Here is a 20,696-nt window from a genome sequence, read left to right on the forward strand (position 1 = left end):
GTTAGGGTAGGGTTAGGTATGTGATGTGGATTGATGTGATGTATGTCTTTTATAATGTGCGAGTGAAGCGTAATCGCGTCAGTTCACATCACATTATGTGGTGTGTATTGATGTGATTTATTTATGCTGCCATTTGCAGCTAAAACTTCATTCATGCCGGTCAGTAGGCGAGGCATTGACGATGGGCCTATGACCCAAAGGTTTTCTGCTGCACTTTCACTTTTAGCACTTTGGAGCACTTTATGAGCATGGAAAAATAAAGATTTTCTTAGTTTGTCAGGTATTTGTGGAGTGAGTCTTCTTCTTCTCGATTTCAATTGTATAAAGACATAATCATGGCTATCATTTATAGTCTGTTATGAATCAAATTGTTATGAATGATTGCTTTTGGACATGTAAATTACAACAAAACCAACTAAGGCACTGGTGTGGTACTACTGGTTTACCAGAATGGGGTTCAACTCCCTGCGGTGCCCTCAATTTGTTGTATTTACATGGTTCATTTTCTGCTCATTGTGTTTCCTTTGCATAGATGATAACCCCCAGGTTCTTTACTGTGTTTGTACTCTCTACAGTTGGGTTACAAGTCCATTTAGGGACCAAGACCAAATGGACTCTTGGTCCCTTATTTTTCTCTTCTCCTTCCACCAAAAATGCCAGTTCTGGCTGAACCGTTGGTTTTCACGAAAAGATATGTGACCAGATTTGACTGACTGCCATTGGATTCTTTTTGCTTTTTCATGTCTTATGAAAGCTGTGAATCATAGCTTCAAATTGATGTATCTGTTGTTCATATGGTATTTGGGTTTAGAGTTAAAGTTAGACTAAACCAAATTATAAAAATGAAACTATCTGACACATTGGAAAGAAGCAACACAAAAGCAGAGTAAACTAGAATGCTATCTGGCCCTAAACAGAATACACAGTGGCAGAATACCTGAGCACCGTGACCGACCAAAAACAAAGGAAAAAGGTACAGACTCAGTGAGCACAGTCTCGCGATCGAGAGGCTGTCATGGGCAGACCTGTATCCCGAGAGAAGACAGACTATGCACACAAAATGAAGTGGAAACCGAGCTACACTTCCTAACCATCTGTCCATTGTACCAAGACATCAGACGCATACATACTTCCCACAGATTACAACCACACACAGAGATTTTGAAAACCTGACCAATGACAAAAAACTCCCATATCTGCTGGGCAAAGCACAACAATGTGCAAATGTAGCAGCAAGATTTCAGTTGCTGTGATGGGAGAAGGATATCAAATGGAACACAACCACCATAAAGATTAATCATTGTGTATATTCCTGCACTATACCTGCACCGAGTGCTCTTGGTACATAGAAATTGATCTATTGAAGATTCTGACTTTCAAATGTACATCATTTTTGTTTTGATTGTATTGCTGTATTCTTTCTGCTTTAGCAATGTAAACGTATGTTTTCTCATGCCAATAGAGTGTGTGGTTAGTAAGCATTAAGACTGAAGAAAATCTAAGCTCTTAAACTGGTACTCCTTTGCATATAAATGAGAGATTAGGCAAAAACTTTATCTTTACTGAACTGCTCAAATACATATGCCTAATTACAATATATATTCATAAAGTGAGAATGTAATTTCCACAAAGAAGATTACAAACGAGCCACAAGGTCATGAGGAGCCCTTTTCCAATCTCCGAATGCCATTATGATGTCGCTGCTGATGCTCGGCAGGAGAATTACTCATGGTCACAGGTTGTCTTTTCCAGACCAGATATCAAGCTAGAAGTGACAGGAGAAAGTGATGAGTGACTGAAACACACAGGTGGTGTGTAATGTGAAACTGAACCAAATTAACCCTACTTCCTGGGCATGTGAAAATGGCCAATTTACACACTCACATGCTATACTATGGCAAATAAAACCAAATGCACTATACTACTGTTAAAAATCACACCCGTGTGAACCGAGTGGTGCAACTCTCCTCTCCCTCCCTCCTCTCCCTCTCCCCCTCCCGTGCCCAAAGTGCCCTATAGTAGATCCGGCCAAGTGTACAGGACAAATCATGTTGCCGTTTGGATTGTTTCACCTTCTCAGACAAAATGTATTAACATTTGAGTACACACTCAATTATAATGGTATTGAGGTATTGGGAAATTCTATTTTAAAGAGAGTAAATTTAACTTGCCTCCTTATATTCCCTTTAAATTTATGTTTTTGTATAATATGGCAAAACCTTATGTTGGCTATAATCTATTTCCACATGACCATAACATTCTGCAGTGTTAATTTAAATAAACAAACACTAAACGAGGGTTTTAATGTGTACATTCTTAGACAGCTTTCCACAATCTTGTAGAATAGATTCATCATTTTGTGAGCAAAGTCTTCATTGTTTGACAGCCATTGACAAATATCTGGCACTTGATTGACTATAGTACTGACAAAATTAATCATGTATTCTTTATTTATTCATTTTAAGACAGCTGGGCTTTTGCTCATTTTAAATAAGTCAAGTCAATTTTATTTATATAGCACATAAGTGCTTTCCAGAATAGGTAGACCGTATTCCATCACAGTGCAATAACAAAACATGTAATACAATCGAAAAAACGGGCCAAAATAACAACAAAAACAATGAACAACAATAAACACTAAACTTCACACTGTATTAAAAGCCAGACTAAAAAGGTGTGTTTTCAGGTTGGATTTTAAAATCTCCAGGGGGGGGCTATAGCCTTTATGTGGAGTGGAAGATTATCCCAAAGTGTAGGTCCAGCTACAAAGAGAGCCTGATCACCTTTTGTTTTCAGATTTGAAGGGGGGGCTGCAATGAGTTTGAGAGTGGAGGATCTGAGTGTCCTGGTGGTATTAGGGGAGCTGTTATTAGTTCAGAAATGTAGAAAGGGGCAATGCCGTTTAGGGATTTAAATACAAAGAGTGATTTGAATTGAATGCAGAATTTAACAGGCAACCAGTGTAGTTTTTCCAATGCTGGGGTGATATTATCTCGTTTTGTCGTTCCAGTTATCAGTCTGGCAGCAGCAAATAAGACAACTTTGCAAGTTAGTGAAAGGGAGCTTTGCATTCATAAGAGCTGCTGTCAGGACCACTACCAGTTGACCTGTAGTAAGTCTCATGGTCGGGGGGGTAGGACCTTGGGATTTGTTTATAAACATTTTGGTATTTGTTTATAAACATTTGTGATTTGTTTATAAACATTTGTGATTTGTTTATAAACATTTGGGATTTGTTTATAAACATTTGGGATTTGTAAGTCTCATGGGGGGGGGGGGTAGGACCACTACCAGTTGGCCTGTAAGTCTCATGGTCGGGGGGGGTAGGACCAAGTCTCATGGGTTTTGGGATTTGTTTATAAACATTTTGGTATTTGTTTATAAACATTTGGGATTTGTTTATAAACATTTGTGATTTGTTTATAAACATTTGTGATTTGTTTATAAACATTTTGGGATTTGTTTATAAACATTTGGGATTTGTAAGTCTCATGGGGGGGGTAGGACCACTACCAGTTGGCCTGTAGTAAGTCTCATGGTCGGGGGGGTAGGACCAAGGGATTTGGGATTTGTTTATAAACATTTGTGATTTGTTTATAAACATTTGTGATTTGTTTATAAACATTTGGGATTTGTTTATAAACATTTTGGGATTTGTTTACAAACATTTGGGATTTGTTTATAAACATTTGGGATTTGTAAGTCTCATGGGGGGGGGGTAGGACCACTACTACTGGCCACATGAGGCCCCCACCTAGCTTCTTAATTTTGATCTCAAAGTGCACCAGATTGAAGCATTTTCATGGCAAATTTACAATTTTTATCCGGCGTGGCAAAGCAGGAGGGGGGGGGGCTCTGTATAATATGTTGCCTAGGGCCTCAAAAGGCCTAGAACCGGCACTGGCTGCTGATGTCATTAGTATTAGCTTTTACTCTACCTTTAAATGTGAGAATATTTTGGCACAAAGAGACATTTTTGCTCGCTATGGTTTTACAGTGGTTAATTATGTACTGTATACATGTATTAGCATAGCCACAATACTGTATATATGCTTACAGTGAATGAATGCAGATTTGGGTTAAAGAAGGACCGGCCCACCCTTTGGATCTTTTTATAATCGGCTTAATCGATTAGTCTGAATTAATAATAATAATAATAATACATTTTATTTATAAGGCGCCTTTCAAGGCACTCAAGGTCGCCGTACAGGTTAAAACGGTACAAGTTAAAAGCAGAACAGTTAAAAGCAGAACAAAAACACAGCTTGCAGCAGACAGGTCATGCAGGGTCATAGGCCTGCCTAAACAGATGGGTTTTGAGGTGGGTTTGGAAAGTGGTGATAGAGTCCATGTTTCTGATGTCAGGGGGGAGGGAGTTCCAGAGGTGAGGGGCAGAGCGGCTGAAGGCTCTTGACCCCATGGTGGACAGACGGGCTGGGAGGACTTTCAGGGTGAGGGAGGAGGCAGACCTGAGAGACCGGGTGGGGATGTTGATGTGGACAAGGTCAGACAGGTATGGGGGGGCGAGTTTATGGATGGCCTTGAAAGTATGGAGAAGGATCTTGTAGTCGATGCGTGATTTTATGGGAAGCCAGTGGAGTTGGTGTAAAACAGGGGTGATGTGACTGATGACAGGGGTTCTGGTGATGATACGTGCTGCAGTGTTCTGGACCAGTTGGAGTTTATGGAGAAGTTTGTGGGGGAGACCAAAAAGAAGGGAATTACAGTAATCCAGACGGGAGGTGACAAGAGCATGAACCAGGATTGCGGTACTGTGGGAAGTGAGTGAGGGGCGAAGGCGGTTGATGTTTCTGATGTGGAAGTAGGCAGACCGGATGGTGTTGTTGATGTGGGTGTGGAATGAGAGTGTGCTATCAAGGACGACACCCAGACTCTTAACCTGAGGGGAGGGGGAAACTGAGGTGTTGTCAATGGTGAGGGTGAAACTGGGTTGCTTGGAGAGTGCGGATTTGGAACCAATGAGGACTACCTCGGTTTTATCACTGTTGAGTTTGAGAAAGTTTGTGGTGAACCAGGATTTTATTTCCAGTAAGCAGGTATGGAGGGAGGCGGGTGGGAAGGTGGAAGAGGGTTTGGAGGAGACGTAGAGCTGGGTGTCGTCCGCGTAGCAGTGGAAATGGATGTTATGTAATATACAGTACTTCGTTTTCCAATGGAGAATAGCCAATAAACAACCTCACAATGTAGTGAAGAAAGTAGTCCGCACACAGGCTTTGCTCCAGTTCATCAGGATCCTGATGAAGGCCGTCGTGTATTTACTAATGGTGTTTTAAATACAATTAAACACTACTGGAGCAAAGCCTGTGTGTGGACTACTTTCTTCACTGTATGCATAGGCCTATCTACCTTAGTCCAGCAACAGCCAGGAACTGCAAGCCACCTGCTTTTTTTAAACCTCACAATGTGTCACATGGTCATTGTGATTTTTTTTTACCTTTTTAGAACTGCTATTTTAAATATTTTCTTTTAGTAAGTAAGTACATTTTATTTATAAAGCACTTTTCAAACAACAGTTACAAAGTGCTGTAACCGTCTGGGCACCCGACTGGTAATCCAGTCACAGTGTGCCGCGGGTTCGACTCCCGAGCCCGACACGGCCTTTACTGCATGTCATCCCCCCATCTCTCTCCCGTTTCCTGTCAGCCTACTGTCTGTCCCTTCAAAAACCAATAAAAGGCGTAAGCCTTAAAAAACCAAAACAATCGTGATATTGATTTGAAGGCATATCGAGTCGACCAGCCCTACATGGTGTTAAGCTGTATACTAAGGACAGATTGTGTGCAGACCCTCAAATGTTCATGAAGTTAAATCGGTCTGGTATTGCAGTTTATCAGTTTTCCCCCATCTTCTCAAAAGTGTCACTGAAGACACCTCCTCATTCACCTCCTCATTCAATTATTCGCACCGGAATTATGAAAGGCTCTTATTTCTGGTAATGCTTTGACTGCGGCGGTCTGGTGGTGAGGCAGATTTGAATGAGAATCTCTTATCTTAGTCTCATCTTTCAGGTGTTCAAAAGACTTTTCTGTTAAATAATATAATCCCCAGAACCAGCACAATTACTGCTAATTCGGTCAAAAGGTGAAGGGACGGACGGGGACCATTTCAAATGTCGCTATACAGTATGTGGCTCAAAATGGAATTTTGATTTCAATTATCGTGTTGAGCCTGAAGGCGAAATCTTGATTATAGAGCCCTTTGCCTTCAGAAAGCTTGTTCATATACCATCAAGGCACTTTCAGTAATTTAATATAATCTAGAATTAAATCGTGACGATTACTTCATCTTTCGAGTTCCTTTTATTGCACCTTTTCACTCATAACATGGCCTGTCTGAATAAAGTGACCCAGATCGAGCCATGAACCTGTCTATACTTGAATAAATAAATGGTACATGGTGCATTTATATAGCGCCTTTATCCAAGGCGCTTTACATAGATTGTCCATTACATTCACCCATACACACACACATTCACACACCTATTGCAGCGGAAGCCATGCAAGGTACAGTGGTGAGCAGTTGAGAATGGCAGTGATACCACTTGAGAAGACCTCCGTGGTGCCTCTGTGGCAACACACACCTTTTAGTGGTACCACGATTCACACTTAATTTAAAGGTGTCAATGGGTGTAGTGTGGCAAATCAGCCCATATCGTACGGCATACTATAGCACGCCGTTTTTCATCATTTTTGAGGATTTGAAAAAAATGAAAAAATGAAAAAAACAATGGGTTATAGCCCATGTTTTTTGAAATTTTGAAAAAAAAAGTTAGCCTCGTTTCTCATCATTTTGGACCGTGGGCTATAGCCCATATCGTACGGCATACTATGGCACGCCGTTTTTCATCATTTTTGAGGATTTGAAAAAAATGAAAAATGAAAAAAACGGTGGGTTATAGCCAGGGGGGCAGTCAGACGGATATTTTGTGAAGCCACTAAGGAAATGAAAGTTCATATAATGGCCTGTTGTGGCGCTCTCATTGGGCTCAAAAAAACCCATAGCCCCATAGAAGTCCATGTATTTGGGCCCAACTTCACCTAGACTGTATTACCTTAATAAACATGGTCATGAATACTTTTTGCTTCCAGTCACTAGTTTAAAGTCTCCTTTCTAATGTCATAATATTCTTTTTGGAAAATTATGGTCCCATTTATTAGAAAAATGACCATAAAGTCGCGCATGTTCTGAGGGGCGTGGCTACCATTACAGTCTATGAACGGGATCCCCCACCCACTCGAGTCAAAATAAAAACCAACGAAGAAGAAGGGGGAAGTCCCGCCTCGTTGTCTGGGCCAGCCAATGGGCCAGCTGGCCTGAACTGGGCCAAAACGGATCTAGAAAGATGGCGACTTCCATTGCAAGGACTGACAGGCTTCATTTTACGTTCACGTTAGACCCGCGGGACGCTTTGTCCATATTTTTTACAGTCTATGGTTATAGCCCATGTTTTTTGAAATTTTGAAAAAAAAAGTTAGCCTCGTTTCTCATCATTTTGAACCGTGGGCTATAGCCCATATCGTACGGCATACTATGGCACGCCGTTTTTCATCATTTTTGAGGATTTGAAAAAAATGAAAAAATGAAAAAAACGGTGGGTTATAGCCCATGTTTTTTGAAATTTTGAAAAAAAAAGTTAGCCTCGTTTCTCATCATTTTGGACCGTGGGCTATAGCCCATATCGTACGGCATACTATGGCACGCCGTTTTTCATCATTTTTGAGGATTTGAAAAAAATGAAAAATGAAAAAAACGGTGGGTTATAGCCCATGTTTTTTGAAATTTTGAAAAAAAAAGTTAGCCTCGTTTCTCATCATTTTGGACCGTGGGCTATAGCCCATATCGTACGGCATACTATGGCACGCCGTTTTTCATCATTTTTGAGGATTTGAAAAAAATGAAAAATGAAAAAAACGGTGGGTTATAGCCCATGTTTTTTTGAAATTTAGGAAAAAAAAGTTAGCCTCGTTTCTCATCATTTTGGACCGTGGGCTATATCCTATATCGTACGGCATACTATAGCGCGCCGTTTTTCATAATTTTTGATGATTTGACAATATTGAAAAAATGAAAAAAACGATGGATTATATTGAAGCGTGCACCTACACACGCACAGGCGCACATGCGTATGCACACCTGGACCTGTAAATGAACAACACAAAAACGAAGAAGCTGGTGTCGGACTTCTGGTTTACCGGAACGGGGTTCAACTCCCTGCAGTGCCCTGCTCAATGTGTTGTATTTACCGGAAAGGATGGGAAACATTAGCAAATTGCGGAGTGTTTAAAAAAAAACGATGGGTTATAGCCCATGTTTTTTGAAATTGCATTTTGGACCATGGGCTATAGCCTATATCGTACGGCATACTATAGCGCGAATCCTGAAATCAAAAATCAAAAATCAAAAATGATGAAAAACGGCGTGCCATAGTATGCCGTACGATATGGGCTATAGCCCACGGTCCAAAATGATGAGAAACGAGGCTAACTTTTTTTTTCAAAATTTCAAAAAACATGGGCTATAACCCACCGTTTTTTTCATTTTTCATTTTTTTCAAATCCTCAAAAATGATGTAAAACGGCGTGCCATAGTATGCCGTACGATATGGGCTATAGCCCACGGTCCAAAATGATGAGAAACGAGGCTAACTTTTTTTTTCAAAATTTCAAAAAACATGGGCTATAACCCACCGTTTTTTTCATTTTTTCCAAATCCTCAAAAATGATGAAAAACGGCGTGCCATAGTATGCCGTACGATATGGGCTATAGCCCACGGTTCAAAATGATGAGAAACGAGGCTAACTTTTTTTTACAAAATTTCAAAAAACATGGGCTATAGCCTATAACCCACCGTTTTTTTCATTTTTCATTTTTTTCAAATCCTCAAAAATGATGAAAAACGGCGTGCCATAGTATGCCGTACGATATGGGCTATAGCCCACGGTTCAAAATGATGAGAAACGAGGCTAACTTTTTTTTTCAAAATTTCAAAAAACATGGGCTATAACCCACCGTTTTTTTCATTTTTCATTTTTTTCAAATCCTCAAAAATGATGAAAAACGGCGTGCCATAGTATGCCGTACGATATGGGCTATAGCCCACGGTCCAAAATGATGAGAAACGAGGCTAACTTTTTTTTTCAAAATTTCAAAAAACATGGGCTATAACCCACCGTTTTTTTCATTTTTCATTTTTTTCAAATCCTCAAAAATGATGAAAAACGGCGTGCCATAGTATGCCGTACGATATGGGCTATAGCCCACGGTCCAAAATGATGAGAAACGAGGCTAACTTTTTTTTTCAAAATTTCAAAAAACATGGGCTATAACCCACCGTTTTTTTCATTTTTAATTTTTTTTCAAATCCTCAAAAATGATGAAAAACGGCGTGCCATAGTATGCCGTACGATATGGGCTATAGCCCACGGTCCAAAATGATGAGAAACGAGGCTAACCTTTTTTTTCAAAATTTCAAAAAACATGGGCTATAACCCACCGTTTTTTTCATTTTTCATTTTTTTCAAATCCTCAAAAATGATGAAAAACGGCGTGCCATAGTATGCCGTACGATATGGGCTATAGCCCACGGTCCAAAATGATGAGAAACGAGGCTAACTTTTTTTTTCAAAATTTCAAAAAACATGGGCTATAACCCACCGTTTTTTTCATTTTTCATTTTTTTCAAATCCTCAAAAATGATGAAAAACGGCGTGCCATAGTATGCCGTACGATATGGGCTATAGCCCACGGTCCAAAATGATGAGAAACGAGGCTAACTTTTTTTTTCAAAATTTCAAAAAACATGGGCTATAACCCACCGTTTTTTTCATTTTTCATTTTTTTCAAATCCTCAAAAATGATGAAAAACGGCGTGCCATAGTATGCCGTACGATATGGGCTATAGCCCACGGTCCAAAATGATGAGAAACGAGGCTAACTTTTTTTTTCAAAATTTCAAAAAACATGGGCTATAACCCACCGTTTTTTTCATTTTTCATTTTTTTCAAATCCTCAAAAATGATGAAAAACGGCGTGCCATAGTATGCCGTACGATATGGGCTATAGCCCACGGTCCAAAATGATGAGAAACGAGGCTAACTTTTTTTTTCAAAATTTCAAAAAACATGGGCTATAACCCACCGTTTTTTTCATTTTTCATTTTTTTTAAATCCTCAAAAATGATGAAAAACGGCGTGCCATAGTATGCCGTACGATATGGGCTATAGCCCACGGTCCAAAATGATGAGAAACGAGGCTAACTTTTTTTTTCAAAATTTCAAAAAACATGGGCTATAACCCACCGTTTTTTTCATTTTTTCATTTTTTTCAAATCCTCAAAATTGATGAAAAACGGCGTGCCATAGTATGCCGTACGATATGGGCTATAGCCCACGGTTCAAAATGATGAGAAACGAGGCTAACTTTTTTTTTCAAAATTTCAAAAAACATGGGCTATAACCCACCGTTTTTTTCATTTTTCATTTTTTTCAAATCCTCAAAAATGATGAAAAACGGCGTGCCATAGTATGCCGTACGATATGGGCTATAGCCCACGGTTCAAAATGATGAGAAACGAGGCTAACTTTTTTTTCAAAATTTCAAAAAACATGGGCTATATAGCCCACCGTTTTTTTCATTTTTCATTTTTTTCAAATCCTCAAAAATGATGAAAAACGGCGTGCCATAGTATGCCGTACGATATGGGCTATAGCCCACGGTCCAAAATGATGAGAAACGAGGCTAACTTTTTTTTTCAAAATTTCAAAAAACATGGGCTATAACCCACCGTTTTTTTCATTTTTTCATTTTTTTCAAATCCTCAAAAATGATGAAAAACGGCGTGCCATAGTATGCCGTACGATATGGGCTATAGCCCACGGTTAAAAATGATGAGAAACGAGGCTAACTTTTTTTTTCAAAATTTCAAAAAACATGGGCTATAACCCACCGTTTTTTTCATTTTTCATTTTTTTCAAATCCTCAAAAATGATGAAAAACGGCGTGCCATAGTATGCCGTACGATATGGGCTATAGCCCACGGTCCAAAATGATGAGAAACGAGGCTAACTTTTTTTCTTCAAAATTTCAAAAAACATGGGCTATAACCCACCGTTTTTTTTCATTTTTCATTTTTTTCAAATCCTCAAAAATGATGAAAAACGGCGTGCCATAGTATGCCGTACGATATGGGCTATAGCCCACGGTCCAAAATGATGAGAAACGAGGCTAACTTTTTTTTTCAAAATTTCAAAAAACATGGGCTATAACCCACCGTTTTTTTAATTTTTCATTTTTTTCAAATCCTCAAAAATGATGAAAAACGGCGTGCCATAGTATGCCGTACGATATGGGCTATAGCCCACGGTCCAAAATGATGAGAAACGAGGCTAACTTTTTTTTCAAAATTTCAAAAAACATGGGCTATAACCCACCGTTTTTTTCATTTTTTCATTTTTTTCAAATCCTCAAAAATGATGAAAAACGGCGTGCCATAGTATGCCGTACGATATGGGCTATAGCCCACGGTTCAAAATGATGAGAAACGAGGCTAACTTTTTTTTTCAAAATTTCAAAAAACATGGGCTATAACCCACCGTTTTTTTTCATTTTTCATTTTTTTCAAATCCTCAAAAATGATGAAAAACGGCGTGCCATAGTATGCCGTACGATATGGGCTATAGCCCACGGTCCAAAATGATGAGAAACGAGGCTAACTTTTTTTTTCAAAATTTCAAAAAACATGGGCTATAACCCACCGATTTTTTCATTTTTTTCAAATCCTCAAAAATGATGAAAAACGGCGTGCCATAGTATGCCGTACGATATGGGCTATAGCCCACGGTTCAAAATGATGAGAAACGAGGCTAACTTTTTTTTTCAAAATTTCAAAAAACATGGGCTATAACCCACCGTTCTTTTCATTTTTCATTTTTTTCAAATCCTCAAAAATGATGAAAAACGGCGTGCCATAGTATGCCGTACGATATGGGCTATAGCCCACGGTCCAAAATGATGAGAAACGAGGCTAACTTTTTTTTTCAAAATTTCAAAAAACATGGGCTATAACCCACCGTTTTTTTCATTTTTCATTTTTTTCAAATCCTCAAAAATGATGAAAAACGGCGTGCCATAGTATGCCGTACGATATGGGCTATAGCCCACGGTCCAAAATGATGAGAAACGAGGCTAACTTTTTTTTTCAAAATTTCAAAAAACATGGGCTATAACCCACCGTTTTTTTCATTTTTTCATTTTTTTCAAATCCTCAAAAATGATGAAAAACGGCGTGCCATAGTATGCCGTACGATATGGGCTATAGCCCACGGTTCAAAATGATGAGAAACGAGGCTAACTTTTTTTTTCAAAATTTCAAAAAACATGGGCTATAACCCACCGTTTTTTTCATTTTTCATTTTTTTCAAATCCTCAAAAATGATGAAAAACGGCGTGCCATAGTATGCCGTACGATATGGGCTATAGCCCACGGTTCAAAATGATGAGAAACGAGGCTAACTTTTTTTTTCAAAATTTCAAAAAACATCGGCTATAACCCACCGTTTTTTTCATTTTTCATTTTTTTCAAATCCTCAAAAATGATGAAAAACGGCGTGCCATAGTATGCCGTACGATATGGGCTATAGCCCACGGTCCAAAATGATGAGAAACGAGGCTAACTTTTTTTTTCAAAATTTCAAAAAACATGGGCTATAACCCACCGTTTTTTTATTTTTTCATTTTTTTCAAATCCTCAAAAATGATGAAAAATGGCGTGCCATAGTATGCCGTACGATATGGGCTATAGCCCACGGTCCAAAATGATGAGAAACGAGGCTAACTTTTTTTTTCAAAATTAAAAAAAACATGGGCTATAACCCACCGTTTGTTTCATTTTTTCATTTTTTTCAAATCCTCAAAAATGATGAAAAACGGCGTGCCATAGTATGCCGTACGATATGGGCTATAGCCCACGGTTAAAAATGATGAGAAACGAGGCTAACTTTTTTTTTCAAAATTTCAAAAAACATGGGCTATAACCCACCGTTTTTTTCATTTTTCATTTTTTTCAAATCCTCAAAAATGATGAAAAACGGCGTGCCATAGTATGCCGTACGATATGGGCTATAGCCCACGGTCCAAAATGATGAGAAACGAGGCTAACTTTTTTTTTCAAAATTTCAAAAAACATGGGCTATAACCCACCGTTTTTTTTCATTTTTCATTTTTTTCAAATCCTCAAAAATGATGAAAAACGGCGTGCCATAGTATGCCGTACGATATGGGCTATAGCCCACGGTCCAAAATGATGAGAAACGAGGCTAACTTTTTTTTTCAAAATTTCAAAAAACATGGGCTATAACCCACCGTTTTTTTAATTTTTCATTTTTTTCAAATCCTCAAAAATGATGAAAAACGGCGTGCCATAGTATGCCGTACGATATGGGCTATAGCCCACGGTCCAAAATGATGAGAAACGAGGCTAACTTTTTTTTCAAAATTTCAAAAAACATGGGCTATAACCCACCGTTTTTTTCATTTTTTCATTTTTTTCAAATCCTCAAAAATGATGAAAAACGGCGTGCCATAGTATGCCGTACGATATGGGCTATAGCCCACGGTTCAAAATGATGAGAAACGAGGCTAACTTTTTTTTTCAAAATTTCAAAAAACATGGGCTATAACCCACCGTTTTTTTTCATTTTTCATTTTTTTCAAATCCTCAAAAATGATGAAAAACGGCGTGCCATAGTATGCCGTACGATATGGGCTATAGCCCACGGTCCAAAATGATGAGAAACGAGGCTAACTTTTTTTTTCAAAATTTCAAAAAACATGGGCTATAACCCACCGATTTTTTCATTTTTTTCAAATCCTCAAAAATGATGAAAAACGGCGTGCCATAGTATGCCGTACGATATGGGCTATAGCCCACGGTTCAAAATGATGAGAAACGAGGCTAACTTTTTTTTTCAAAATTTCAAAAAACATGGGCTATAACCCACCGTTCTTTTCATTTTTCATTTTTTTCAAATCCTCAAAAATGATGAAAAACGGCGTGCCATAGTATGCCGTACGATATGGGCTATAGCCCACGGTCCAAAATGATGAGAAACGAGGCTAACTTTTTTTTTCAAAATTTCAAAAAACATGGGCTATAACCCACCGTTTTTTTCATTTTTCATTTTTTTCAAATCCTCAAAAATGATGAAAAACGGCGTGCCATAGTATGCCGTACGATATGGGCTATAGCCCACGGTCCAAAATGACGAGAAACGAGGCTAACTTTTTTTTTCAAAATTTCAAAAAACATGGGCTATAACCCACCGTTTTTTTCATTTTTTCATTTTTTTCAAATCCTCAAAAATGATGAAAAACGGCGTGCCATAGTATGCCGTACGATATGGGCTATAGCCCACGGTTCAAAATGATGAGAAACGAGGCTAACTTTTTTTTTCAAAATTTCAAAAAACATGGGCTATAACCCACCGTTTTTTTCATTTTTCATTTTTTTCAAATCCTCAAAAATGATGAAAAACGGCGTGCCATAGTATGCCGTACGATATGGGCTATAGCCCACGGTTCAAAATGATGAGAAACGAGGCTAACTTTTTTTTTCAAAATTTCAAAAAACATCGGCTATAACCCACCGTTTTTTTCATTTTTCATTTTTTTCAAATCCTCAAAAATGATGAAAAACGGCGTGCCATAGTATGCCGTACGATATGGGCTATAGCCCACGGTCCAAAATGATGAGAAACGAGGCTAACTTTTTTTTTCAAAATTTCAAAAAACATGGGCTATAACCCACCGTTTTTTTATTTTTTCATTTTTTTCAAATCCTCAAAAATGATGAAAAATGGCGTGCCATAGTATGCCGTACGATATGGGCTATAGCCCACGGTCCAAAATGATGAGAAACGAGGCTAACTTTTTTTTTCAAAATAAAAAAAAACATGGGCTATAACCCACCGTTTGTTTCATTTTTTCATTTTTTTCAAATCCTCAAAAATGATGAAAAACGGCGTGCCATAGTATGCCGTACGATATGGGCTATAGCCCACGGTTCAAAATGATGAGAAACGAGGCTAACTTTTTTTTTCAAAATTTCAAAAAACATGGGCTATAACCCACCGTTTTTTTCATTTTTCATTTTTTTCAAATCCTCAAAAATGATGAAAAACGGCGTGCCATAGTATGCCGTACGATATGGGCTATAGCCCACGGTCCAAAATGATGAGAAACGAGGCTAACTTTTTTTTTCAAAATTTCAAAAAACATGGGCTATAACCCACCGTTTTTTTTCATTTTTTCATTTTTTTCAAATCCTCAAAAATGATGAAAAACGGCGCGCCATAGTATGCCGTACGATATGGGCTATAGCCCACGGTCCAAAATGATGAGAAACGAGGCTAACTTTTTTTTTCAAAATTTCAAAAAACAGGGGCTATAACCCACCGTTTTTTTCATTTTTTCATTTTTTTCAAATCCTCAAAAATGATGAAAAACGGCGTGCCATAGTATGCCGTACGATATGGGCTATAGCCCACGGTTCAAAATGATGAGAAACGAGGCTAACTTTTTTTTTCAAAATTTAAAAAAACATGGGCTATAACCCACCGTTTTTTTCATTTTTCATTTTTTTCAAATCCTCAAAAATGATGAAAAACGGCGTGCCATAGTATGCCGTACGATATGGGCTATAGCCCACGGTCCAAAATGATGAGAAACGAGGCTAACTTTTTTTTTCAAAATTTCAAAAAACATGGGCTATAACCCACCGTTTTTTTCATTTTTCATTTTTTTCAAATCCTCAAAAATGATGAAAAACGGCGTGCCATAGTATGCCGTACGATATGGGCTATAGCCCACGGTCCAAAATGATGAGAAACGAGGCTAACTTTTTTTTTCAAAATTTCAAAAAACATGGGCTATAACCCACCGTTTTTTTAATTTTTAATTTTTTTTCAAATCCTCAAAAATGATGAAAAACGGCGTGCCATAGTATGCCGTACGATATGGGCTATAGCCCACGGTCCAAAATGATGAGAAACGAGGCTAACTTTTTTTTTCAAAATTTCAAAAAACATGGGCTATAACCCACCGTTTTTTTCATTTTTCATTTTTTTCAAATCCTCAAAAATGATGAAAAACGGCGTGCCATAGTATGCCGTACGATATGGGCTATAGCCCACGGTCCAAAATGATGAGAAACAAGGCTAACTTTTTTTTTTTAAATTTCAAAAAACATGGGCTATAACCCACCGTTTTTTTTCATTTTTTCATTTTTTTCAAATCCTCAAAAATGATGAAAAACGGCGTGCCATAGTATGCCGTACGATATGGGCTATAGCCCACGGTCCAAAATGATGAGAAACGAGGCTAACTTTTTTTTTCAAAATTTCAAAAAACAGGGGCTATAACCCACCGTTTTTTTCATTTTTTCATTTTTTTCAAATCCTCAAAAATGATGAAAAACGGCGTGCCATAGTATGCCGTACGATATGGGCTATAGCCCACGGTTCAAAATGATGAGAAACGAGGCTAACTTTTTTTTTCAAAATTTAAAAAAACATGGGCTATAACCCACCGTTTTTTTCATTTTTCATTTTTTTCAAATCCTCAAAAATGATGAAAAACGGCGTGCCATAGTATGCCGTACGATATGGGCTATAGCCCACGGTCCAAAATGATGAGAAACGAGGCTAACTTTTTTTTTCAAAATTTCAAAAAACATGGGCTATAACCCACCGTTTTTTTCATTTTTCATTTTTTTCAAATCCTCAAAAATGATGAAAAACGGCGTGCCATAGTATGCCGTACGATATGGGCTATAGCCCACGGTCCAAAATGATGAGAAACGAGGCTAACTTTTTTTTTCAAAATTTCAAAAAACATGGGCTATAACCCACCGTTTTTTTAATTTTTAATTTTTTTTCAAATCCTCAAAAATGATGAAAAACGGCGTGCCATAGTATGCCGTACGATATGGGCTATAGCCCACGGTCCAAAATGATGAGAAACGAGGCTAACCTTTTTTTTCAAAATTTCAAAAAACATGGGCTATAACCCACCGTTTTTTTCATTTTTCATTTTTTTCAAATCCTCAAAAATGATGAAAAACGGCGTGCCATAGTATGCCGTACGATATGGGCTATAGCCCACGGTCCAAAATGATGAGAAACGAGGCTAACTTTTTTTTTCAAAATTTCAAAAAACATGGGCTATAACCCACCGTTTTTTTCATTTTTCATTTTTTTCAAATCCTCAAAAATGATGAAAAACGGCGTGCCATAGTATGCCGTACGATATGGGCTATAGCCCACGGTCCAAAATGATGAGAAACGAGGCTAACTTTTTTTTTCAAAATTTCAAAAAACATGGGCTATAACCCACCGTTTTTTTCATTTTTCATTTTTTTCAAATCCTCAAAAATGATGAAAAACGGCGTGCCATAGTATGCCGTACGATATGGGCTATAGCCCACGGTCCAAAATGATGAGAAACGAGGCTAACTTTTTTTTTCAAAATTTCAAAAAACATGGGCTATAACCCACCGTTTTTTTCATTTTTCATTTTTTTCAAATCCTCAAAAATGATGAAAAACGGCGTGCCATAGTATGCCGTACGATATGGGCTATAGCCCACGGTCCAAAATGATGAGAAACGAGGCTAACTTTTTTTTTCAAATTTTCAAAAAACATGGGCTATAACCCACCGTTTTTTTCATTTTTCTTTTTTTTTAAATCCTCAAAAATGATGAAAAACGGCGTGCCATAGTATGCCGTACGATATGGGCTATAGCCCACGGTCCAAAATGATGAGAAACGAGGCTAACTTTTTTTTTCAAAATTTCAAAAAACATGGGCTATAACCCACCGTTTTTTTCATTTTTTCATTTTTTTCAAATCCTCAAAAATGATGAAAAACGGCGTGCCATAGTATGCCGTACGATATGGGCTATAGCCCACGGTTAAAAATGATGAGAAACGAGGCTAACTTTTTTTTTCAAAATTTCAAAAAACATGGGCTATAACCCACCGTTCTTTTCATTTTTCATTTTTTTCAAATCCTCAAAAATGATGAAAAACGGCGTGCCATAGTATGCCGTACGATATGGGCTATAGCCCACGGTCCAAAATGATGAGAAACGAGGCTAACTTTTTTTTTCAAAATTTCAAAAAACATGGGCTATAACCCACCGTTTTTTTTCATTTTTCATTTTTTTCAAATCCTCAAAAATGATGAAAAACGGCGTGCCATAGTATGCCGTACGATATGGGCTATAGCCCACGGTCCAAAATGATGAGAAACGAGGCTAACTTTTTTTTTCAAAATTTCAAAAAACATGGGCTATAACCCACCGTTTTTTTAATTTTTCATTTTTTTCAAATCCTCAAAAATGATGAAAAACGGCGTGCCATAGTATGCCGTACGATATGGCCTATAGCCCACGGTCCAAAATGATGAGAAACGAGGCTAACTTTTTTTTCAAAATTTCAAAAAACATGGGCTATAACCCACCGTTTTTTTCATTTTTTCATTTTTTTCAAATCCTCAAAAATGATGAAAAACGGCGTGCCATAGTATGCCGTACGATATGGGCTATAGCCCACGGTTCAAAATGATGAGAAACGAGGCTAACTTTTTTTTTCAAAATTTCAAAAAACATGGGCTATAACCCACCGTTTTTTTCATTTTTCATTTTTTTCAAATCCTCAAAAATGATGAAAAACGGCGTGCCATAGTATGCCGTACGATATGGGCTATAGCCCACGGTCCAAAATGATGAGAAACGAGGCTAACTTTTTTTTTCAAAATTTCAAAAAACATGGGCTATAACCCACCGATTTTTTCATTTTTTTCAAATCCTCAAAAATGATGAAAAACGGCGTGCCATAGTATGCCGTACGATATGGGCTATAGCCCACGGTTCAAAATGATGAGAAACGAGGCTAACTTTTTTTTTCAAAATTTCAAAAAACATGGGCTATAACCCACCGTTCTTTTCATTTTTCATTTTTTTCAAATCCTCAAAAATGATGAAAAACGGCGTGCCATAGTATGCCGTACGATATGGGCTATAGCCCACGGTCCAAAATGATGAGAAACGAGGCTAACTTTTTTTTTCAAAATTTCAAAAAACATGGGCTATAACCCACCGTTTTTTTCATTTTTCATTTTTTTCAAATCCTCAAAAATGATGAAAAACGGCGTGCCATAGTATGCCGTACGATATGGGCTATAGCCCACGGTCCAAAATGATGAGAAACGAGGCTAACTTTTTTTTTCAAAATTTCAAAAAACATGGGCTATAACCCACCGTTTTTTTCATTTTTTCATTTTTTTCAAATCCTCAAAAATGATGAAAGACGGCGTGCCATAGTATGCCGTACGATATGGGCTATAGCCCACGGTTCAAAATGATGAGAAACGAGGCTAACTTTTTTTTTCAAAATTTCAAAAAACATGGGCTATAACCCACCGTTTTTTTCATTTTTCATTTTTTTCAAATCCTCAAAAATGATGAAAAACGGCGTGCCATAGTATGCCGTACGATATGGGCTATAGCCCACGGTTCAAAATGATGAGAAACGAGGCTAACTTTTTTTTTCAAAATTTCAAAAAACATCGGCTATAACCCACCGTTTTTTTCATTTTTCATTTTTTTCAAATCCTCAAAAATGATGAAAAACGGCGTGCCATAGTATGCCGTACGATATGGGCTATAGCCCACGGTCCAAAATGATGAGAAACGAGGCTAACTTTTTTTTTCAAAATTTCAAAAAACATGGGCTATAACCCACCGTTTTTTTATTTTTTCATTTTTTTCAAATCCTCAAAAATGATGAAAAATGGCGTGCCATAGTATGCCGTACGATATGGGCTATAGCCCACGGTCCAAAATGATGAGAAACGAGGCTAACTTTTTTTTTCAAAATTAAAAAAAACATGGGCTATAACCCACCGTTTGTTTCATTTTTTCATTTTTTTCAAATCCTCAAAAATGATGAAAAATGGCGTGCCATAGTATGCCGTACGATATGGGCTATAGCCCACGGTTCAAAATGATGAGAAACGAGGCTAACTTTTTTTTTCAAAATTTCAAAAAACATCGGCTATAACCCACCGTTTTTTTCATTTTTCATTTTTTTCAAATCCTCAAAAATGATGAAAAACGGCGTGCCATAGTATGCCGTACGATATGGGCTATAGCCCACGGTCCAAAATGATGAGAAACGAGGCTAACTTTTTTTTTCAAAATTTCAAAAAACATGGGCTATAACCCACCGTTTTTTTATTTTTTCATTTTTTTCAAATCCTCAAAAATGATGAAAAATGGCGTGCCATAGTATGCCGTACGATATGGGCTATAGCCCACGGTCCAAAATGATGAGAAACGAGGCTAACTTTTTTTTTCAAAATTAAAAAAAACATGGGCTATAACCCACCGTTTGTTTCATTTTTTCATTTTTTTCAAATCCTCAAAAATGATGAAAAACGGCGTGCCATAGTATGCCGTACGATATGGGCTATAGCCCACGGTTCAAAATGATGAGAAACGAGGCTAACTTTTTTTTTCAAAATTTCAAAAAACATGGGCTATAACCCACCGTTTTTTTCATTTTTCATTTTTTTCAAATCCTCAAAAATGATGAAAAACGGCGTGCCATAGTATGCCG

This window comes from Protomyctophum bolini, assembly GCF_963924005.1.
Source record: "Protomyctophum bolini genome assembly, chromosome: 13".
Taxonomy (NCBI): domain Eukaryota; kingdom Metazoa; phylum Chordata; class Actinopteri; order Myctophiformes; family Myctophidae; genus Protomyctophum; species Protomyctophum bolini.